General features: G+C 43.0%; 1 protein-coding gene and 1 long non-coding RNA gene across 2 annotated transcripts in view; one reads left to right on the top strand and one right to left on the bottom strand.

The window, feature by feature from the left end:
- LOC310660671 overlaps nucleotides 1-21,867 on the bottom strand; it is a 365,222-nt gene that overhangs the window by 186,064 nt on the left and 157,291 nt on the right. The gene's annotated exons all lie outside the window — the stretch shown is intronic.
- Nucleotides 6,911-21,867, top strand: part of HDAC9 (histone deacetylase 9) — a 423,892-nt gene continuing 408,935 nt past the window's right edge. The window contains exons 1-2 of the mRNA XM_083405349.1: nucleotides 6,911-7,386; nucleotides 10,421-10,560. The gene's annotated coding sequence lies outside the window, so the exon portion shown is untranslated. The remainder of the gene's footprint in view (nucleotides 7,387-10,420; nucleotides 10,561-21,867) is intronic.

Here is a 21,867-nt window from a genome sequence, read left to right as displayed (position 1 = left end):
AATACTTGGCATTTGGGAAAGTAAAACACATGAATTGGAACTGCATGGCACAGTGCACACATTTTTTTGTTGCTTTCTAATTGAGTGGCCCAGAACACATTATATAACAAGCAAAAGGGATGCACTTCCCCTGAGCATAAAAGATCATGAAATATTCAGTAATATTTATGAAGTTCTGGTTCAATTCTGTCAAGTCCCTGAATTTTGAATGGAGCAGTTAGCATTTTTGGTTATGTTTTAACCAGTTCACAATGGCACAGAGCAGCTTCCTTTCTTATATTAACAACCCTGTACTTAGGGATATTAACTCACCAAGAAACTTGCCTGGCTCTTTCAGCAATGGAATCCTTGCGGGATCCAGGAATTAGAAGGGACTCAGGCATACAGCCCAACCCTCCATCCCCAACAAACAATGCTATGCATGCAAACTCTTTGCTCTAACCATGCCAGCCACCCCTCTCTCTCCCCCTCCCACAAATCCTCCTGCAAGCAGCCTGCATGGAGAAATGACCATATGCTTTACTTTACTTTCTTTGTAGGGCTGTCAGGTGTCTGGTCCAAGTCCAGTTGAAAGATAAAGAACCCTAAGCAAGCAGGAGCCTAGAATTTGTCCACCAACAGTTAAGCGGCTGGAGAGCAGACTGACCAGGGGCACACTGGTCACCGTCTTCTGCACTATGGTGAGATGCACTGTATTTCTATTTCGATCATGGTTAGGCAAACTAAGGCCCAGGGGCCGGATCCAGCCTAATCGCCTTCTAAATTCAGCCCTCTGTCCAGGAATCAGTGTGTTTTTACATGAGTAGAATGCGTCCTTTTATTTAAAATGCATCTCTGGGTTATTTGTGGGGCCTGCCTGGTGTTTTTACATGAGTAGAATGCGTGCTTTTATTTGAAATGCATCTCTGGGTTATTTGTGGGGCATAGGAATTCATTCATGTCCCTCCCCCCTTCAAAATATAGTCCAGCCCCCCACAAGGTCTGAGGCACAGTGGACTGGCCCCCTGCTGAAAAAGTTTGCTGACCCCTGATTTAGATGATAGCAATTGTTTCTAAGTGTTATTTATCTAGACAGTGTCATTTCTCTAGAGAGATAAATGAGAGTATGCAAATTGGTAACATTTTTTCCTTTTTGCGATGTGCAAAGGGCCACTTTTCACGCAGGTTACTTCTCAGTTACTTCTCCTATTGCCCCAAATTGATAGTGTGTGCAAACTTCCTAGGCCAAATTGGCTTGCAGCAGCAGTGGACCCACCTCATCTGCAAGCCGCCTTTGTGAAGGCAACATGGTGTTCCCCTTCCAGTGCACTGCAATTCTGGATCATCCCTCAACATTAGCTCCCATCATCCACAGCCAGTGTGGCCAGAGTCCAATAACGCCTGGAAGGCACAAGATTGGATATCCCAATCTTGGGACTGAGTTGGTCACTCTGTGAACTTCATCTGTGAAATGACTCACAGGTAGAACCTCTGGATGCTGCCTGTTAGCTTTTGGGGGAATGGATACAATGAATAAATCTAGCTTCCCTCCCCCACCTTTGCCCAGGCATTTCTGTTTCTCGTATACACACAATCATCTCAGATGCCGGGTGAATTGTGTGCCAGGATCTTAGGCTAACCTCTTCAGATAGACACCCTAGACATCTGCAGAGATGGTTGAGTTGTCTGTAAGTGTATAGATTAGAGAAGAAATATAGTTGAAAGCTCATATGGCGACAAGGTTTGCGCTAAGGTGAAAAGGAGGAGGAATCTGCTCCACAAACTTATATAATGGGAAAATATTATCATAGCGCTGGAAACAAAAAGCTGCTTTTAGCACAGGTTTCTGAATTGGCTGAAGAAGAGAGATACACTTCTTGAAAATCTTGAGAATCCAATTGCATTTCACATCCCATTTAGTCCAGAATAGGCAATGGGCTCACAGCTAACAGTGAAAATAGTCAACTAGAAAGAGCTTTATGTTTTCATATATTTTTACTATTGCTTTTGAGTGGAATGGAAGGAGTTTAAAGTTTTCAAGGTTCAAAAATCACCAGTCTGTATTCCCTCCCGCTTCATCTAACACAGAAATAGCTTTCTTTTTCTTTTTCTTGGTTTGGTTGTTGATGAAGTTGCATTACAGCCAAGTGATGCAATACACAGCTGTATAAAATGGCATCGAGATATGTTCTTAACCTGCAGGGTGTACCATAACATTTGAACCTTGCTTTAGCACTAGCAATGAGATAATTTTACTGCCTATAACACCAGCAATCAAATGGTAGTTTTTGATCCAGTTTAACAGAACCTACATGTTATCTGCAGCATTCAAGGCATCTCGTGAAAATCTCACAGAAACGGGAGGCGTTCAGCCCATCTAACATATGCAGCATCTGTGTATCAGTGTTAATTTTATTGTAGAAGAAGATGCTACCTATTGATTAAAGCTGAATGGGAGCTCTGTGACCTGGAACATTCAATGAATTGGAAAAATGGCCTCAGGTGGAAGATTTAATTTATTATGGGTGAGCCATAAAGGCCACCTCGCTTGTTACTCCCAGGGAGGAATGAAATAAAAAAGACTTAAGTAACTGCTCACCCAGCACAATAGATACTGGCAGCACTGCAGCAATTTAGACTTCCTACTTTGCTATTCATCAGGATAATTGCTGGGAGCTGTCAAGGCTGGAACTGAGGACCCATGGGCTCTATATGCATGGCCATGTGCTGAGCCAACAGGGCTACAAGTTGGAGCATCTTGCTAGGCAGTGGAGATTGCAACACTTGGGGCTTCATAGCTTAGGGAAACAGCTGATGGAGGAGGCAACAGAAGTATGTAAGATTATGCATGGCAGTGATGTCATAGAGCTGTTATGGAGGAGGTGGGAGGATCTCAAAGGAGTGGATTCAGAGTTAAGGCCTTGGAGATAGACGACCTGAGAGAGATGAGAGTTGTGGGATGAGAAATGTGGCACTGGTGCCTCAAGAAGGGTTGGAGCTAGTAGAGGGGGCTGGTGAACAGGAGGGTCAGGAGCTGGATTCAGGGAAGGTTCAAGCGGGTTGTCAGAGAGCTGCTTTGCCCCTGTGATCTCAGACACTTCTAAAGGGCTGCTGGTGCTGCCACTGGACTGTCCTGTCACTCCTGCCAGTAAGGCCCTCAGAAGACATCTCAGAGCAGATGCTAAGAGGATAAATGATTGTGGGCAAGGATACAATACTGGGATATGAGGCAAGGCATGGAGAAATTTTAAGGTTAGGACAAGAAAATTGTTCTGGATATCAGAGGAGGCAAGGAGCCGGCACAGGGGATTCAGGGCGGGCTGATGAGTATATAATAAGGCCAGTTGCTTATTTCCTGATCCTTCTATGAAGGGAGCTGCAGTACCTCCTCAGGTCATCCACAAATGGTGGCACTGCAGAGTAGCAGAGGTTTTCTGGGTTTTCTGTTCCTACAAGCTGTTTGATATATGCTGCTCACTTACCGTAAATATCAGAAAACACCAACCCCTTGACTTTGTCAAGCATGCGGCTTGATCCTATGCATGCTTATGCAATGGAACTTATTTTCAAGTAAGAATGTGAACAGGATTGCTGCCACAGACTATTTCATTGAATACAGTGCAGCCATCTGAATTCAGTGCATGTTATATGTGTAAATAACTTTCTCTATCTCTCAGTTTACAGGTTAACAGGAGTTTTTCTTGGCTGATCAATTTTTGACCACTAAAAGTTAATGCCACCAAGAGAACTCTGAAGGAGTAGCAGAAGCTTTGAAAGCAATTGTACAAGCTGAAAGAATGACATTGCAAAAGCCTGAAATTCTGATGCAGCCCTTTAATTCTCATTTGATTTCACTGTCATGGGTGCCGAGCACCTCATACAGCCCTGGCCACATATTTTGCAAACCTACAAATATGATGAATCTTTTTCGGTGTGATGAGTAACCTGATTTTCCAGTATCTTTGTGCAAAAACAAAGCTATATACTTATATCGAGAGAACATATGCATGCTGTATTTTGCTGCAATGCTTTTGTGTGTATGTGTGTGTATAAAACAGGAAATAATAAATACCTGTGAGGTTGTCACTACAAAACAAATATGACAGTTCCTTTCTTTGCTCATATTCAATTCAATTTCCGCAATGAAAGTTTATTTAGGGAAAATAGGTAAATGTTACTAGTCTTGCTTAAAATCAGTAAATTAGCTTCATGATTTCCAATAGGACTACTCCAGTCCAGGTCAGCAAAAAACTTGGAGGTCTTCAGAGGACAAGTTCAACCAACATGTCACATTCATGCTGCTTAACCTTTTACGAAGCTTTCCTATTTCAGTGTGTCCTTCATAAAAGGTCATAGGAGCTAATTGTTTACAATCTTTTCTCTTCGCTGTAATATTTACATTTCCATAATGAAATGCCAGCACTGTTGTTGATGCCTTTCAGAAGGATTATTTCTACCACAGACTGTTAGTTTATAAAACAAAACAATATTTATTCCATTATTTGCACCAAAAGCAGGAATTGGTGTTCTAAAATGAGTTGGGGTTGCATTCAAACACCACTACCTTGTCTTGGCTTGCTGCTCATTTTACATCAGGTAGAGCACATGCATTGCATTCAGATGACCTCAAGTTCACTCCTCGGCCTCTCCAATTAATGGACAACTAGCAGATGATCTGCTGGAGGTTAAGACAGCTGTTGCTATTCAGGATAGATGGATCAATAGTCTGGTTTAGTAAAAGGCAACTTCCTATCTCACAGGTATGTAGGATGCTGTCTTATATGGAATCACACCACTGGTCCATCTAGCAGATGGACAGGGTATTAATACCAACAACAACTAGTTTTGTCTCCATTGGCTTGCAGCGGCTCTCCAGGGATTCAGATGAGACTTTCCCAGACCTGCCTTTAGATCATGGGTAGGCAAACTAAGGTCCAGGGGCCGGATCCAGCCCAATCGCCTTCTAAATCAGGCTTGCAGACAGTCCGGGAATCAGTGTGTTTTTACATGAGTAGAATGTGCCCTTTTATTTAAAATGCATCTCTGGGTTATTTGTGGGGCATAGGAATTTGTTCTCCCCCCAAAAAAATATAGTCCGGCCCCCCACAAGGTCTGAGGGACAGTGGACCGGCCCCCTGCTGGAAAAGTTTGCTGACCCCTGCTTTAGATCTAGGTGAATTAACTTTTGACCATCTACATGCAAAGAAGATACTCTATCACTGAACTGCAACCCTATGAATGTATGGGCATAATCCACACCTGCCCATGCAATGTCACCGGCCCATAATTAATTTTACAGATGCTTGCGCAAGAACAGATTTGGGTGCATTGGACCAAAGTTCCTGAAAAGGGCAACAGAAGCAAAAACAAGACAGTGGCCTTGGACATTAAGGTCAGCTATCAGGAAATGTCTAACACAGGCATCCCTGGCCTGTGTGTAAAATCCACCATTTGGAATGGCATGGGTAAACTACTGCAGGATTGGCTGTGGAGGATCCTGCCTGCTTCAACCATGGCACAGATGGAACCCTTCCAGCTCTGCCCCTGTATAATTTGAAGAAATTCCCCACTTTCTGGGGCGTGGGTGGCACTGTGGGTTCAATCACAGAGCCTAGGGCTTGCTGATCAGAAGGTCAGCAGTCAAATCCCTGTGATGGGGTGAGCTCCCGTTGCTCGGTCCCTGCTCCTGCCCACCGAGCAGTTCAAAAGTATGGCAAAGTGCAAGTAGATAAATAGGTACTGCTCCGGCGGGAAGGTAAACGGCGTTTCTGTGCACTGTTCTGGTTTGCCAGAAGCGGCTGGCCACATAATCCGGAAAAACTGTCTGCGGACAAACGCCGGCTCCCTCGGCCAGTAAAGCGAGATGAGCACTGCAACCCCAGAGTCGTCCACAACTGGACCTAACGGTCAGGGGTCCCGTTACCTTTACTCCACTTTCCAAACACACCCCTATATCTTAGCGGGACTTATTTATATAGATAAGAACAGTCCTTATGAAGAACTTGTTGCTCAGCAAAGCAAAGCAAAAAAACCTAACAGCCTGCCTGTGTTTTGTAGTCTGTGTCTTGAAAGCAACTGTATTTTGTCAAATAAAGGTATTTGAATGTCATCTTTCGTTCAAATTTCTGAAGACAGTATTTTCATACTATCATTTTTTCTTGGAGAAATTAAAGCATAAAACCAACTGTTTTCTAGGTTGAGAACACCCAGAAAAGAATTCTCTGGGCAACCCAAGAACAAAGAAATGTGATTGCTCTGAAAGAGCTTTAGAGAGAGATGGAGTGGACTATTGTCTGCTTGAAGATATTTAATATTCTACTTCTGGCTGAAATGATGGCATATAAGAAAAGAATACATCAAAGTAATATAAAGCAAAAATGCATGTTGATCCTGTGGATGTTTAAGTAGAAGTAAATTCCACAGAGCTCAGTAGGCCTTACTCTTCAGTAGCGTATGTAGGATTTGCAGCTTTAGTTGAAGAGTAAAGTGAAGGTCATACACTTAAAGCTGATGTTTCATATTTTCTGGCATGTAATAGGAAAGGAACAGTGGGAGCTAGATCCAAGGGTGTAACTTACGGTTATGTATTTTGCTACAGACTCGAAGTTTTTCATTGTTGTAACATTGTCATGCAAGCAAAGGGAGTTTTATTTTAGTGTGATACATGTTACTGTGCATAAGTGCATTTCAGAGGGTGGAATACAGCATTACAGTGAATGAATATATTGATGAAGCAGTCCTGCTGCCAAGATAAAGATGTCAGAGAGAAAGAAAAGACAGAAGAGGGGGGTGGTTAGCCATTTGAGGGCAGATGGATAGCTGGCCAACCATTCAGACAGGGCAGTAAAATCTGTTCCATGCACAGGTCCTACAGCAAAAGTGTATAAATAAGTATGGGAAGATGTGATCCCTTGATGCCATGCCTGGGCACTAGGGGAATTCTTCACTTGTCATACATCTGAATGGATTAACATATGCAAATGAGTTTTGGACTCTTCAGAAAATGCCTCCTGCTAGTACAGGTGGTAATCTAGAATGAACATTTGGATGGAAGCAAGCTACATTATCTCTAGTTTTATAGCATACATATGAAAACTAACCAACTAACCACAATGCAGATATTTAACAGACTTTAGACTGCAATCTTGTACTCACTTACGTAGATACACACAGAATTTTGCTATCTAATCACTGTAAAATTGGTGGAAATGGGGAGTCAACTTTCTCCAATTCTCTCTCCCTGCAGCTTCTCCCAACACTTCCAGGGGATCCCAACTCTCTGGAATGGAGGGGGATGCAGGGGGGGGGATTGGCAAAAGTCACCTCCTTCCTTCTATTGGTGGGATTGTCCCAACAATGGAACTTAACTCATGGAATGCTCCCACCAGCTGCCGTCACTAAAAACTGGTAACAACGTTTTCTTGCCTTCCCTTTCATACACGCTTTCTGAAAGTAAAGCAGAAATTCGAGTTTATGTGATTAATTGTGAATTTGCTGGTTATCTGTATTATTATGTACAGTAATATTTTATACCTTTCAATACTTCAAACTCATTAAAATATATATCTATGAAAATATACCTATGTGGTGCAAAAAGTCTCAATTAAAATAAAATCAAAGCAAAATATATTAAAGAAACAGAAGTACAGAATGGCTCATCTGACAAGGTTATAAAAACAGTAAGTCATTTTCAGTAGACAATTTAATTAAACATTGAATATGAAGGCTGTGATCTACAGTATAACTTCAGGAGTGTAAGCAACAAAGAACCTTCCAGCACCTTAAAGGCTGGCATCCGTCTGCTCTGGAGACAATGGAAGAGTGCGCTTTTGGGGGTGAAGTCAAACCATTGGAGAGTTACAGTGCCTGCTGTGGCTGTAGAGACTGATATGGGAGAGACATGTTTTGTTGCAGCTGGGGCAGATGAAGGCATCTGGTTGTGCTGATGCAGGTGTACCATGATGGTTTTTTCCCCTGCACTCCTCCCAGCATCATTCCTCCTCTGGTCACTGCTGTAAGACTTAACAAATTTAGTACAACCCACTTCGTCAGATGCATGAAGTGAGACCCTGAACTGCAGGTGGATGGGGGTTTTATATGTACCTGCATCTCAGGTTCACTCTCCCTGTGTCTGATGAAATAGATTGTTAGCAAAAGCTTATGTCATAATAAGATTTATTAACCTTTAAGGTGCCACAAAACTATTTGCTCTTTTTGATGCAATTTCCCTCTGGAAATTCGTGAATGTGGCTATACTACAAATATACCTTGATTCTATACTAGTTTAGCTGATTTGGGCCCCATCAGGGTTATTTAATGTAAGTCGCTTTGAGTTGCCTTTACAAGAAAAGCAACTAACATATATAATCATTTACTTATATAAATATTAACTATACATTTAAAGCAGTATCATGCAACTTTAAACAGTCATGGCTTCCCCCAAAGAATCCTGGGAACTGTAATCTGTTAAGGATGCTGAGAGGGGTCAGGAGACCCCTATTTCCCTTTCACAGCTACAACTTGCAGAGTGGTTTAACACTGCGTCCCGCTTCCCAGGACATTCAGAGAACTGTAGCTTTGTGAAGGGAATTAGGGTCTCTGTGGCTAGCACCCTTAACAAACTAAATTTCCCAGGATTCTTTGGGGAAACCACAACTGTTTAAAGTGGCACGAGACTTTTAAATGTATAGTGTGGATGAGACTCCAGTTTCCTCAAAACCCAAGGGTTGCAGTATGGTGATAGTGTTGAGGGCCAAACCAGTCATATTTGATGGGACCATTGTTCATGTGTCCTCCCTGTTCACGTTATAAAATAGATGTGCATGCATCATGAAATAACAAACACTGGAAGTTTGAAGAGAGATGCCAAAGCATCTTCCCAGCCTGTGCCTTCTTCATTTTATTGACATCCCGCCTTTCCTCCAAGGAGAGCTCAGAAATGGACCCAGTTCTCTCCCCCAACCTCATTTCATCCTCAAAAAAATCATCCAAAGCACATTTTCTTGGGAACTGTAGTTTACCCCTCACGGAGCTACAATTCTGGGAGCAAAAAAGAGTCAAAATGTGCTTCAAATGAGCAGAGACTCGAACGTGAGTCTTCCTGTTTGCAGGAGAAGTATCGAACTCCTTTTTGGACCCACAAAAAGATATCCCCCCCCCCAAAAAAATTTTTTTGTCAGTGATAGCAATTATTAATAGGCTTTTAATTTTTTTATTTTAAGTAGACAGTGCTACGTAGCGAGAGGATGAAATCAGCCCGCCCTGCGCCTTGCTAGGGATGCCAATCTTCCCAGACCCCGCTGAGGAGGGGGCTCGGCGATGTTCTCTGCAGGTGCAGTTGTCCTGTGCGCGTGAATGGAACAACCCCCTCCCCGGTCCCGCCTCACGGTTGAAAGTGGTCCTCAGCTCCCCCACCCCCCCAAAAAAACATCGGTCACCCCCCCTCCTGCTTTGGGGCTTTAACTTTGTCGTGTGCCACGAAACAACCCGGAGCCTGGCAAAACGGCTTCGTGCCCAGGCGCTTCCCAAACGCAGCCCCGTTTCCCCTCGACGACACACAGCACAACTCTAACCTGGACAGTGGCGTAGCGTGGGGGGTGCAGGGGGGCCCGGCTGCACCGGGCGCAACATCTGGGGGTTAGGGTTAGGGAGCGCAAATCCACGGGTTAGCGGGCACAAATCCAAGGGTTAGGGGGCGCAAATTACTTGCCTTGCCCCGGGTGCTGACAACCCACGCTACGCCACTGAACCTGGAAGGTTCCCACACACCGCCAGCCTCCTTCCCTGTCTTCCAAGGGGGGGGGGGGGAGAGGCCGCCGAGCCTGAAGGGAAAAGACCTCCTTGGGGCGAACAAGCAGCACCCTCGTCCACTCGAGCGCCCAAAGTTACCTCGCGGCGGCTTCGAAAGGCGCTTCACCCCCCCAAACCCCCCACAATTGCCTTGTTTCTATCTCTGAGCGGAATGAGCTCGCCCTCTCCCTGACAAGAGGCCGCTTCGACGGCCTTCCTTCCCGCTGCCCCACTTCGCCCCCTTGCGCGGCTTCCTCCCCAGCCCGTCGCCAACTCTGGGCGTGTTGGCTGAGGCGGCCTCTCCGCTTCCCGCGCCCGCCCGGTTCCTCTCCCCCCCCCCCCTCGCCCGCCCCTTATCGACTGCTATTTATAGTAAATCCTCCTCGAGCCACCACCGCTACCGGCGGCGGCGGCGGCGGGCTGCGAGAGCGGCGCTCAGCCCTTCGCTGCTGCTGCTGCTACTTCCCTCCCTCCCTTATCCCCGCCTCCTTTCCTCCTCTTCCTCTCCCGGCGAGAGGCTTGCTCCGCCGCCTGCCGGGGCCAGGCTCACATGAAGCCCCCTTGCCCACAGCAGCAGCAGCAGCAGCACTAGCAGCGGCGGCAGGTAACTTTCTTTTGCCCCCCACTTTCCTCGCCCCCCCCCGCCCCACAGTCCCTTCGCTTCGGCGCCTCCAGCAGAAGATGGCAGTGGGGGGCACGCCTGCCAGTCGCCGCCCGGCCGGAGCAAAGAGATAAAGAGGAGGAGGAGGGAAGGAAGGGAGCAGCTGCTGAACAGCAGCATCTTGCACACAGGTGAGTGGCGTGGCAGATGCGAACATCCCTCCCATGCAACTGAATGGGCTCCTTTGGAGGAGCAAGGTGTGTGTGTGGACCAGAAGTTCAGTCTTGGGTCTCTCTCTCTCGAGATGCCTTGGGAATTTATTTATTTTGTAACCCGCCCCCCCCCGGGATTTCGTTGGGTGGGAAGCTGCAGCTCTGCTACTTTGCCATTGCTTTTTTTTGGGGGGGGGGGGAATGCTGGCACTTAGGGTTGGAAGGGGAATCCTACACACATACACGCACCAAACTCTCTTTCGGTGCCTGTGTGTATATCGACTACTTTGGGGTTCCTCTCATCCAGCCATGATTTGAACGAGGCGGCTGGGTTCATTCTTGGGAAGCTGGCAAAAGAGAGAGAGAGAGAGAGAGAGAGAGAGAGAGAGAGAGAGAGAGAGAGAGGAAACCGCGGGTAGGAACGCGCTCCGTGGGATACACTTGAACCAGGTAACGACAGAGCTTTAACGAGATGAGCGCTAGGGAATGTTTCCTGGGTATCAAACAGGTGGGATGGACTCCCATCTTCGCGTGGAGCCATCGGGAGGGTTGCCTTCAGTGCCTCTTGGTATGGACTGGGATTGGTGTAAATGCTAGAAATGCGTTCGTTGCAGCCGATCGGTTTGTTTGATTCTCTCCCCCCCCCCCTTCCCTCTGGAAGAAGGAAGGCTGCCATCCTGTGCACGTTTTCTTGCACCCTTCCTTGGAGGCAAGTCCCATTGAACAGCGTGGGTTTTACTTCCAAGTCAGAGCGCATGGGATTGGTCTGCAGGTGCTGTGTGCTTGTGAGGCATATCCGGATTTTAGAGCTGGGGGAGTAAGTATTGTTGCAACTGATTCATGTGTTTGGGCTCTTTCAGGACATAGTTGTAGAGAGATGGGGCTGTTCTGGGATTTTGTGCCTAACAGTCATGTATTTCCACAAAGCAAACTTCCACGATGAATAACTCTGGATCCCGTAACTATGGAAATAGCTGCTGTGGGTTTTGTTTTTTGTTTTGAAAGGGGAGGAAAGTCTGTACAATGGTTAGAAATGACTCTTTGGGGGGGTGACCCCCAGCTATTTTAATATTCAAATTATTTTATAAAATACTTAAAATCCATATGTAGATATGAGTTTAGAAATGAATAAAGTAACATGATGTGTGCTTACTGCAACAAGCAACTAGGCTGTATTTTTACTGGAGGAAAATATATCTGCCTCTAAAATGCTGAAATGTATTCTGGTGGAGTGCAATCCTAAATATGTCTACTCAGAATAATTGAGCTGAATGGGATTTACTCTCCCGTAAGCCTTGAAAATGTAGTGATCACCAGAATTTTAAAGTAGTGTTAAAATGTACAAGTTATGGAGAAAACAGGGAAAATAAAATAACATTTATAAAATAATTATGCATATAGATCTAAAATGAAGGGAGAACTAAGGAGATACATAATAGCTACCTTTTGAAAAGGTCTGTGTCATTCTCAAGGACACAATAATAATAAATTACTCTACATATTTTATATTTTAAATTGATTTTAGGTGTATGAAACTCATTTTTTTCTGAAATGATTGGGAGGAATTCCTACTGCAATATGGCATTGCTACAATTGTTTATTATGTTTACACTTGTAATAGCATTAAATCCCCAGAATATCATTTTGATGTGCATAGGGTTTGTCTTTTAATTTATATGTCCATATAAATTAAGTATATATCAATGTTTTCCTCAACCCAGTGACTTTATTCAGCTGACAGAGGCCCTCCTTGATCATCCTGACATCTACTCTAGCAATTCTCTCATATGTTTAATTGGAAGTAATTTTTAGTGTGTTCAGTGTGGCTTGCATTAAGGTTGCATTCTTGACAGTGCAAACGTATCATTTACTTAGGGCAGAACTGGCTCCAGCTTTGAGGGTGGCCTGGGCAAAGGGCCATAAGCCAGTGTTAGAGCACTTGCTTTGCACACACAAGTTCCTAGGTTTAATTTTTGGCATCTCCCAGTAGGGCTAGGGATGTCCCCTGCCTGAAATCCTAGGATGCCTGTCGGTGTGGACAGTGTTGAGCTATGTGGACCAATGGTCTGACTCCTTTGTTCCTAAGTGCTCTTTGGTGGGCTGCCTTCTCTTTTGGCGGGCTTACTAGGAGGCAAAGAAGGCAACAGTTCTTCATGTGTTGGTGGGTCATACCTACAGTTTCAATTTCTCACATTGCTCCCTGTTTTGGGGCATTGTGGAAAATTAAAATAGCAACTGGACCCAGGGCCATCTTAAGCATACCCGGTGCCATGATGCAAAGCTCCCTCCGCCCCCCCCCCCATTTCCCAGTGTTTTTTTTAGGGAGGACAGCGCTGCCGGCAGGGCTGGAGGACGTGGGCAGTGGCTGGAGGGCAGCTCCTCCGGTGGGGAAGAGACAGAGGCTGGACGCGGCACCCCCCGGCTCAGCTGGCCATTTTGTGCCACGGTGACCATGGCAGATGGAGGCTCTGGGCATGGCGCTGCTTCGGCATGGCATGGCAGAGGTGGGCGAGGGCAGTGAGCTGATGCCGGGAGGTGCTGCATCCAGCCTCCGCCTCTTCCCTGGGGTCCTCCAGAACTTGGCACCCTGGTGCCTCACGTCACTAGCCTCTATGGGTAAGATGCCCCTGACTGGACCCCATTATCCAGAGCTGCTTAGAGTACCAGGCCGGGGTGGGGAGTGGAGAAGTCTTGCATTCCCTGGTTAACTGCTGGGGCCCATGCAACTGCCTAAGGTTGCTCTGACTCTGATGCCCCACTCTGCTCAGTGAGGCAGTAAGTACCGTAAGTATGTTCAGAATAGCACATTAAGGTATCTTTTCCTGGAATTTGTGTGTGTGTGTGTGTGTGTGAGAGAGAGAGAGAGAGAGAGAGAGAGAGAGGTCCTCAGTGTGGAACAGTGTGCAGAAATTTATTTATTTTAATTACCTTTTAATCCCACCCTTCTCTTCCAAAGAGTTTATTTTCACAACTCTGTGAGGTAGGTTAGATTGAGAGAGAATAGCTGATTCAGGAGAGGTTTGTGGCTCACTGGGGAATTATTTATGTAATTTTTATTTATTTATATTTATTTATAAATAATTTATATTTATTTATTTAAGCATTTATTTTGTACATGGCGGTGTACAGCAATATATACAATAAAACTATAAATATATACAATGAAACTATAAATATATACAATAAATATATACTATAAAATATAAAACACCAAAAAAAGGGACAAAATGACCATTCTAATGAACCCCCCCTCCCAAACCCCGTTGTATTAGCTTGATTGCATAGATTGGTCTTTAAGAGATGCATGAAAATCGGATGGGAGTGTGCCTGCTGAATTTTTGTTCCATAGTATGGGTCTAGTGACCCTATATGCCCAACCCCACCATCATTGACTAACACTTCCATTACATCACATTCGATCATGGACATCTGGTGTCTATGTCTGTCCTCTGTCATGGTATCATGGTGTGGCCTTGGCCAAGTATGTTAGCCTTAGTTTCACTTCTTTAAAAAGCTAAAAGCAAAAGAAAAAATACATCCTGACCTCAGATGTAAGTATCTTGAAATCAGATACAATGAACAGTGACCACAATCACTTTCTTCACACAACTGTCCTAAGGGTAAATGCAACAAGGGTAATTCTTGTAATGTTAAACTATAGTAAATAGATTATGTTGTTCTGAGTACACTTGTATGCATATTGATGTGCCTTTTAAAAACGATATTTCATAGATTCAAGTAATGCATATGCTTTTCTGTTGTCTTTTTTATACTTTTCCACAAATAGGTTTCTGGTTTTAATAAACCTGTGATGAACGTTGAGTAATTCCTGGAATTAGTGTTTAGGACTTTTCAGTACTTTTATTAGTTTTTTAGGACTTTCCACCAATTTCCTGGCCTTCTTCTTTTCGTACGGGTAACTTTATATAAGTTAGCTTAACTTCTGAAATCTTGTGTAGTTTTATTTTAGAAATGTTGAGTACAAGAATCCCTCACTGGAGTATTTTGAGATATGATTTCAAATTTCTGAAAGGTTTGTGAACAAAAAAGACGTGTTAAGATTCCTAAAGTACATAATTTGTGAAATATGTGCAACTTTAGAAGGAAACAACAATAATTTTTATCATATAGCATTGTTAAGAAGTAGACTAAACCACGTTGTGTTGGACATAACAATATTTTTCATTGCTTTCAGTAGGCTGATATATTTATTTTTTTAATTTTGGAAAAATGCTAACATTACTGTTAGATGAAACGTTTCAGGCCTCACCTCTATTTCTACATAAATAATATGATGATGGTACAGTGTGGTGTGGCTAGGACCCTTGCTGTACACATGATATTATGTTGGCTGCATGTATTGAGGTTTGATGATGTCTGTATGGCTGGAGAAATTTTGATGATCGATAGCACAATCCTATACATGTCTACTCAGAAGCAAGTCCAGTTAAGTCCAATAGGTCTTATTCGCAGCCAAAGTGACAATCCTAACTATGTCTATTCAGAAGTTAAGTCCCATTGAATTCAGTAGGGCTTACTCCCCTACATGCAAGGGACGCGGGTGGCGCTGTGGGTAAAAGCCTCAGCGCCTAGGGCTTGCCGATCGAAAGGTCGGCAGTTCTAATCCCCGCAGCGGGGTGTGCTCCCGTTGTTCGGTCCCAGCGCCTGCCAACCTAGCAGTTCGAAAGCACTCCCGGGTGCAAGTAGATAAATAGGGACCGCTTACTAGCGGGAAGGTAAACGGCGTTTCCGTGTGCGGCTCTGGCTCGCCAGAGCAGCGATGTCACACTGGCCACGTGACCCGGAAGTGTCTCCGGACAGCGCTGGCCCCCGGCCTCTTGAGTGAGATGGGCGCACAACCCCAGAGTCTGTCAAGACTGGCCCGTACGGGCAGGGGTACCTTTACCTTTACTCCCCTACATTGGGGGTTAAGATTACAGCTAAGTGGGAAGGATGCCAGCCTAAATGCCTTAGACAGGCCATATTGCTAATTTGCTGCTGTCCCTGGTCAGTCTGTATTACTAAGGTGATCGTATGACAATAATTGCAGGCAATTTGCTATGGATCAGCAACAGAACGATAGTGTTTAAATTCTGTAGGCAGTTGCTGCCTTAAAATATTCCCACATCAGTCTACCAATAAAATCTTTGTAGCGTCTGTGAAGGATACCTTTGCAGGGATTTATTCATTTTACTGATTTCTCAGTGATGATTCAGAAATCCAAACTGCAGTGAGATCACATCCCCTCATTGGAATTAAAACTGGATAATTTTCCCCTAACTGTTTTAACACTGTGGTAAGAACCTGGGACTGTAGTCATAAGTATTCTTATTGCAAGTGAATTATACTAGAATCATTGGAACTTCCTTTTAAGTAAGCACAGGCTGTAAGTTTGCAAGAGAAACATTTCATCTGAAAGGTCCAATAAATATTTATGAAAATGTTTCTATTTTGGTATGAGTTTTAAAAACTAAATTAAAATACAATCCATATACTTTAACACTAAAGGTTTATAGCCAATTAGGAAATAATTAACTACTGTACATGTAAAATAAGAAATAATGGTTTTGTTTTGTGTTTGGTTTAAACACATTATGCATATTTTCTTGGTGATGTTTTAGTTTAGATGGATTGAGAGTGATTAGCATATACTTTAATAATAGGTTACCCGCATTGTAAATCTTCTTACATAGTTCTTATGCAAACAGAAGTCATTAGGGGCTTGAAATGAATATAGCTTCTTCTCCTTAGCGGAACTGAAATCATATTGGAAGAGAGAAAATAAGATTTTAATATGTTCATGTAGAATTCTTGCTTAAAACTCATCTTTTCAGTTTACATATGGACATTTGCCATCCAGTCAATGCCCTTTTCTAAGTTCACAATTTAGCACTTAGCTTTAAAGTCTAAGGTTGCAACTCTTTGCACATTTACTAAAGTTAGGGGAGCTTCCCTACAAATAGAAGTAAACAGGATAAAGTTGTAAGTTACTTTTAAGTTGTTGTTGTTTTAATTGCTTATGGAGGTTATGTTTGTATCACAATTTTTAGTGATGAGATTTGGGTTTTATCTATGCAAGTTTTATATCCACAAAACTGACTTAACTACATCTGTGATATGAGGCCAGTGAAGGGAGGTGTCACTGGTACAGTAAGAAAATAGACCTGCCCAGATAGGCATGACAGCCCATATCGGAAGTATTGATTTTTTGCCGATTTCCCTACAAGATACCCTAAAAACTTCATTTTTGGGGGAAATTTTGCAAAATCTTTTTGAAATATGGCAACTTTAATTTACAACATCTGGTGAAGTGAATTCTGATCCATCAAAGCTTATGCTATAATATGTTTGTTAGTCTTTAAGATGCCAAAAGACTGTTGTTTTTGCTGCAACAGACTAACACAGTCTGGAAATCATTGCACATATTTAGGATCAGTATAACAATAAAATACAGGATGTAGTGAAAAACTATAAAGGAGGTGAAAGACCCCTGAATGGTTAAGCCCAGTTGAATTTGACTATGGGGTGCAGCATTCATCTCCACTTTCAGGCCGAGGGAGCCAGCATTTGTCCACAGACAGCTTTTCAGTGTCATGTGGCCAGCATGATCAAACCACTTCTGGTGCAATGGGACACTGTGACAAATGCCAGAGTGCACAGAAACATTGTTTACCTTCCTACTGCAGTGGTACCTATTTATCTACTTGTGCTGGTATGCTTTCGAACTGCTAGGTTGTCAGGAGCTGGGACAAAGCAACGGGAGCTCACCCCGTTGCACGGATTCAAAGTGCCAACCTTATGATTGGTTTAGACCACAGTGCCACCCGCTTCCCTGAAAAACTATAGAACCTTTGTATTCACAACCCTTGACAATAGTGATGTATAAATTCAGATTTAAATATTTCTACATATATGCCCTGATCTAGAAAGAGTTGTATCTGTTTGGAAATGTGGCATCTGGATTAATCTTCTGTATCTGGTAAACGGTGCTGTGTTGGAAGAAATTCCATATCTACCCTCTTTTGTGCTGTCAATTCTAAAACGCCTTGTTTATTTACTACATTTATTGCCTGCCTTTACTCTGAAGAACTCAAGGTTCAAACCTGGTTTCTGAGGTCCTAATCTGATACACTAACTACTATACCAAACTGACTCTCTGATCAAGTATTATCCATAATGCCTATCTATTTCATGGACAAATCATGTTGAGCTTCTTGTCACTGTACACAAAGAACCCTGGATCAGGATCACTACTCTAATAAAACCTGAAAGCATAATATGTTTTTACAATGGGGAAAGTCGTAAACCTTTCCCCTCAAGGATATATGAGATGTTGTGTAACAGGAATACTCTTTCATTATTCCAAACTTTTACCTCGTCCAACATGGGAAAGTTGTATAACACATACATTCTGTTAAGTCTTGTTTTTTTTTAATTGGACAAAATCCTAATGATACATTTTTGACATCTATCATTAGGTCTCTAGGAGGCAAAGCTGTTAAATTCTGGCTTTGCTTTCAAAAGAGGTGGATTAGCCTGAGGCAAGAGTATAAGATATTCAAGAAAGAGAAGGCATAAATCCCAGATGAAAAAAGTGAAGTTTGAAGCTAAGTGAATGTGGTTTGTGTAACATGCATTAATTTGGTAGGAAGTATATTCGGAGTGGCATATTATTTGTTTGATTGGACTCTGAAAACTGTTGGTGGCATATTCTTACCAAAATAAAAACCCTCTCAAAATATTTTTCTTCTTCTTAAAAGTATTCATCTGGTTCCAAAACTTGTATTTTACTTGTACAAATAAACTATTATTTAACAATTTCTAGAGTACATAAACTACTAATATACTGTTGATATGACTGACCCCTTTTACATAAAATTATTCGTGTTCTTGCAACTACCTGGAAATCTGTGAGCTTTAGATTTAAAGTTAGAACTAGTTATTATTTGATAAAATCATAGAATACGACTATGCATGCACTGTGCACTTTACCTGTTTTAAAACTGTTTTACTAATGTTTAGCACTTTAATTACGGTAGAAAGGTGCCTTTGGCAAATCGGCAGCCTTGAATAAAATATTGCCAACTTGAATAAAATATTGGCAGGGCCCTGTCTTGCATAAGATGCAGTGTATGGACACCATTTGAACGACAATGCCCATCAACTTTGGGGAGGCCTGGCCCCCTCAAATATTTTATTGAGGGTGGAGAAGGGACCTCAGCACCTAGGAGTTGGTTCCAATGATACCAATCCTGACCCAACTGCATGAGCCCAATTCGAAGTGCTGGTTTTGATCTTAAATGGCTCAGGACTTCAATACCTCAAGGATTGCCTCTGTATATGTGAACCTACCTGCACCCCGAGATAATCACATTCTTTGTGTATGTTTGTTATATTTCTAACCGTTGCTTATTTTGTGATGTTTTGAAAACTATTCTGGGATTACTATGCCATCCTAGTTTTGATTTCAAGAAAGGGTGTATTATGAAAAATATGCTCTCTTAGAAAATTCATTGTAGTGAGAAAGGTAATAAAAAAGATATTTTCCCTTGTTTGGAAGGAGATAGGGAGGCTAGCAGCACAGTCCTTTACATGTCTACTCAGAAGTAAGTTCCACTGAGTTCAGTTTCTCCCAGATAAGTGCACATAGCATCATAGGGTGACTTCTCCTGTTAGTTGTGCTTATTTGATGTGCTGGTGTTGATCAGAGAAATACATCAGAGCAAATGTGCAGTCAGAAAAGTAGAAACTTCATATATAAGATGTAAGATTGAAAGCGTTGCCACTTGAATACAGGGGGGAAATCATGTTATCCACTGATTACTGGATGATGTGGAAGAAGAATAAATACTGTGGAAGCATTTACGAAATAATTCCAGTATAATGCTTGGCTATGGTACAGCAATAGGTTTAGCCTTTAAAATTGGCTAGATATTCACGAATCCTTTAGAAAAGAGATGGGAAGGAGTAGAGTCACAAACTCTCTCTAGCCTCTCCTTTCCATTCCATCTGGTGACCTGTAGTTGCTCTCATTCATGTCTCTTTCCGGTTTGGTCCCACTCCAGTCAGCACTGACCACATCATCCAGATGTGCAAGTTTGGGTTTAAAAGTTGAGGATAAGTGATAGCAGAATGTGGATTTAGATTGAATAACTGACAGGGGGGGGGGTTGTCTCTTACTGTAAAATCCCCTCTATGTAAAGTTAGTTCAGGGACTGAGCAGTTTGTGTCAATAAAGGAAAATTCAGCAAAATGGTTTTTGTTTTGCCATTGTAATAAAATGAGAGCCAAGAGCACTCTAGCTATTTTAATTTGGGTGTAAAATATTAATAATGGAACAAAGCTCTCTTTTATAATTGAATGCTAACATTTATTGAAGAAATTTAGTAAAAGCATTTTGCCAATTATGCCTTTTATTCCACACTACTCAAGGTTGTAATTATAAGGACAACTTGTTTTATCTTGCCATTGCTTAAGTTTTCCATTGAAATTAATTAATTAATCAAATGCCGCTCCCACGAGCCTGCAAGAGATGGCTTACAAAGGGATAAACAAACAATCTATTAAAGTATTGCCATTAAAACAAGCCTGAAAAACAATTCTAAAAATGCAGCAGCGGGCAGAAGACAGCCTCTTACCAGCCACCGCTGATGCAGGGACAAAAGCATCACTTCGCCAGTGAAAATCTTCCCCTGTTGGCTGCTGAATGTGCAAGTTTGTGGGAATAGCCCTGACAGGGTCACTGCTAGTGACAGCTAGTGCAAGACCTCAAAACAGGCCATTCTAAGAATGTGTCAAATAACAAGAGATCCAAAGCTGGCCTTGTAGCCATCAGACGATGGCGCTCGACTTGGTATGGGGCTGATTGCTGTGCCATCTCCTGGCTGGCCCTGCAGCTACCTGTCTGCCTCTCCTGCCTATGTGCAGCAGGGTGGTAGATGTCGTGTTTGCCCTGCTGCTCAATGCAGCCCCACCAGGCAGCAGCCTGGGTTAGGATCGCTCCTTAAAACATCTAGCCTGTAGACAATCTTCAGTAAAATGCTGAATTAATTCAATCAAATGTTTTTTAAAGTCTGTTTGAATGTTGCTATTGATAGGGCCCTGTGTACTTCCCAGGGGAGAGGACCCCACAGCTGAGAGGCCACACAAATGGTGCTGCATTTGTGTGGTCCTGGATGCTGCTTCTGTGTCTGGGATGACTTTCATCATCCTTTTTGAGTCAAGCAAATGCATTCAAACACAAAATGTTCAGAGGTCCAACGTTAACTTCACCTGGCTGTTGGTTATCCGTCAATGTTTTTCCATAATGCATTTTTCTGTTGCTTTATCAAATCCCATCCTTTCCCTTCCATGTCCTTCTGAAACTGGCAAAGGAATGTATCTCTGTTCTGCAAAGTGGCCAGTGAAATGCTGGCATTAAAATTTTACAATAGTGTCTGGCAAGGCAGGCTGTAGTCCACAAAAGCTTGTGCCACAAAACATTTGACTGTCTGTGCCACGGGACTCTGATATTGTTTTGCCGGAGCCGACTAACATAGCTAACTCTGGCTTTTAAATGGCAGTAACAGCCCAAATTCACTTCAAAGGATTTCCCCAGAGTTGCATGCTGAAATGTGCTTGAGGTTAGACATGCTCTTTGGCCTTACAGATTGAACTGTTTTAGTTGGTTTCTTAACATGCTGTGTAAGGAAAGCTGCACAGTGTACTGTTCTAGGCTTCTCTTCCCTAAGCAGAGGGAACTTAAGGACAATCTCTTACAGGGTCAGTTTGTTTTGGAGGAGAGAGTGCTGAAGCCTTATGGCACCTGTAATTATCTCTTTTATTTACTACAGGCAGAACAGGTGTTTTGCAGGCAGAGAAACAAGCACACACAGGCAGATGGTGCCAGAATTCACAGCAACAAAAGAGACAGTATCAGCCCTGAAACCCCCAAATTCTTCCCTTGCAGCCCCCCAGCTACCAATCAAAACTATTCCTGTCATTATTCTTAGCCCCAGTGCTGAGACTGAATAAAGCGGACTGTTGCTTTCTTCCTCCATGCAGCTAAAATCATTGTCAAAAAAGGCAGGATGATCTGATACAACACTTCCATGTTACTTAGCATCTGTTGATAGTGACCAAGACTTAGCGAAATGAAAGGCATGGCTCTCTCCATCCCTTCCTCTCTCATAATTGGCTTAATGGGGGTTGCTTCTTTTTTCTGTTACTCACCAGTATGGAGTGTACCTCTTTTTTCCCAACCTGTGGGAGCCATTTTGTGCTGGCACCCAAAGGACTTGAAAATAA

The sequence above is a fragment of the Podarcis tiliguerta genome, assembly GCF_965153285.1.
Source record: "Podarcis tiliguerta genome assembly, chromosome: 12".
Classification (NCBI taxonomy): domain Eukaryota; kingdom Metazoa; phylum Chordata; class Lepidosauria; order Squamata; family Lacertidae; genus Podarcis; species Podarcis tiliguerta.
The sequence above is the reverse complement of the archived record's forward strand: the minus strand, read 5'-3'. Positions and strand labels throughout refer to the sequence as shown.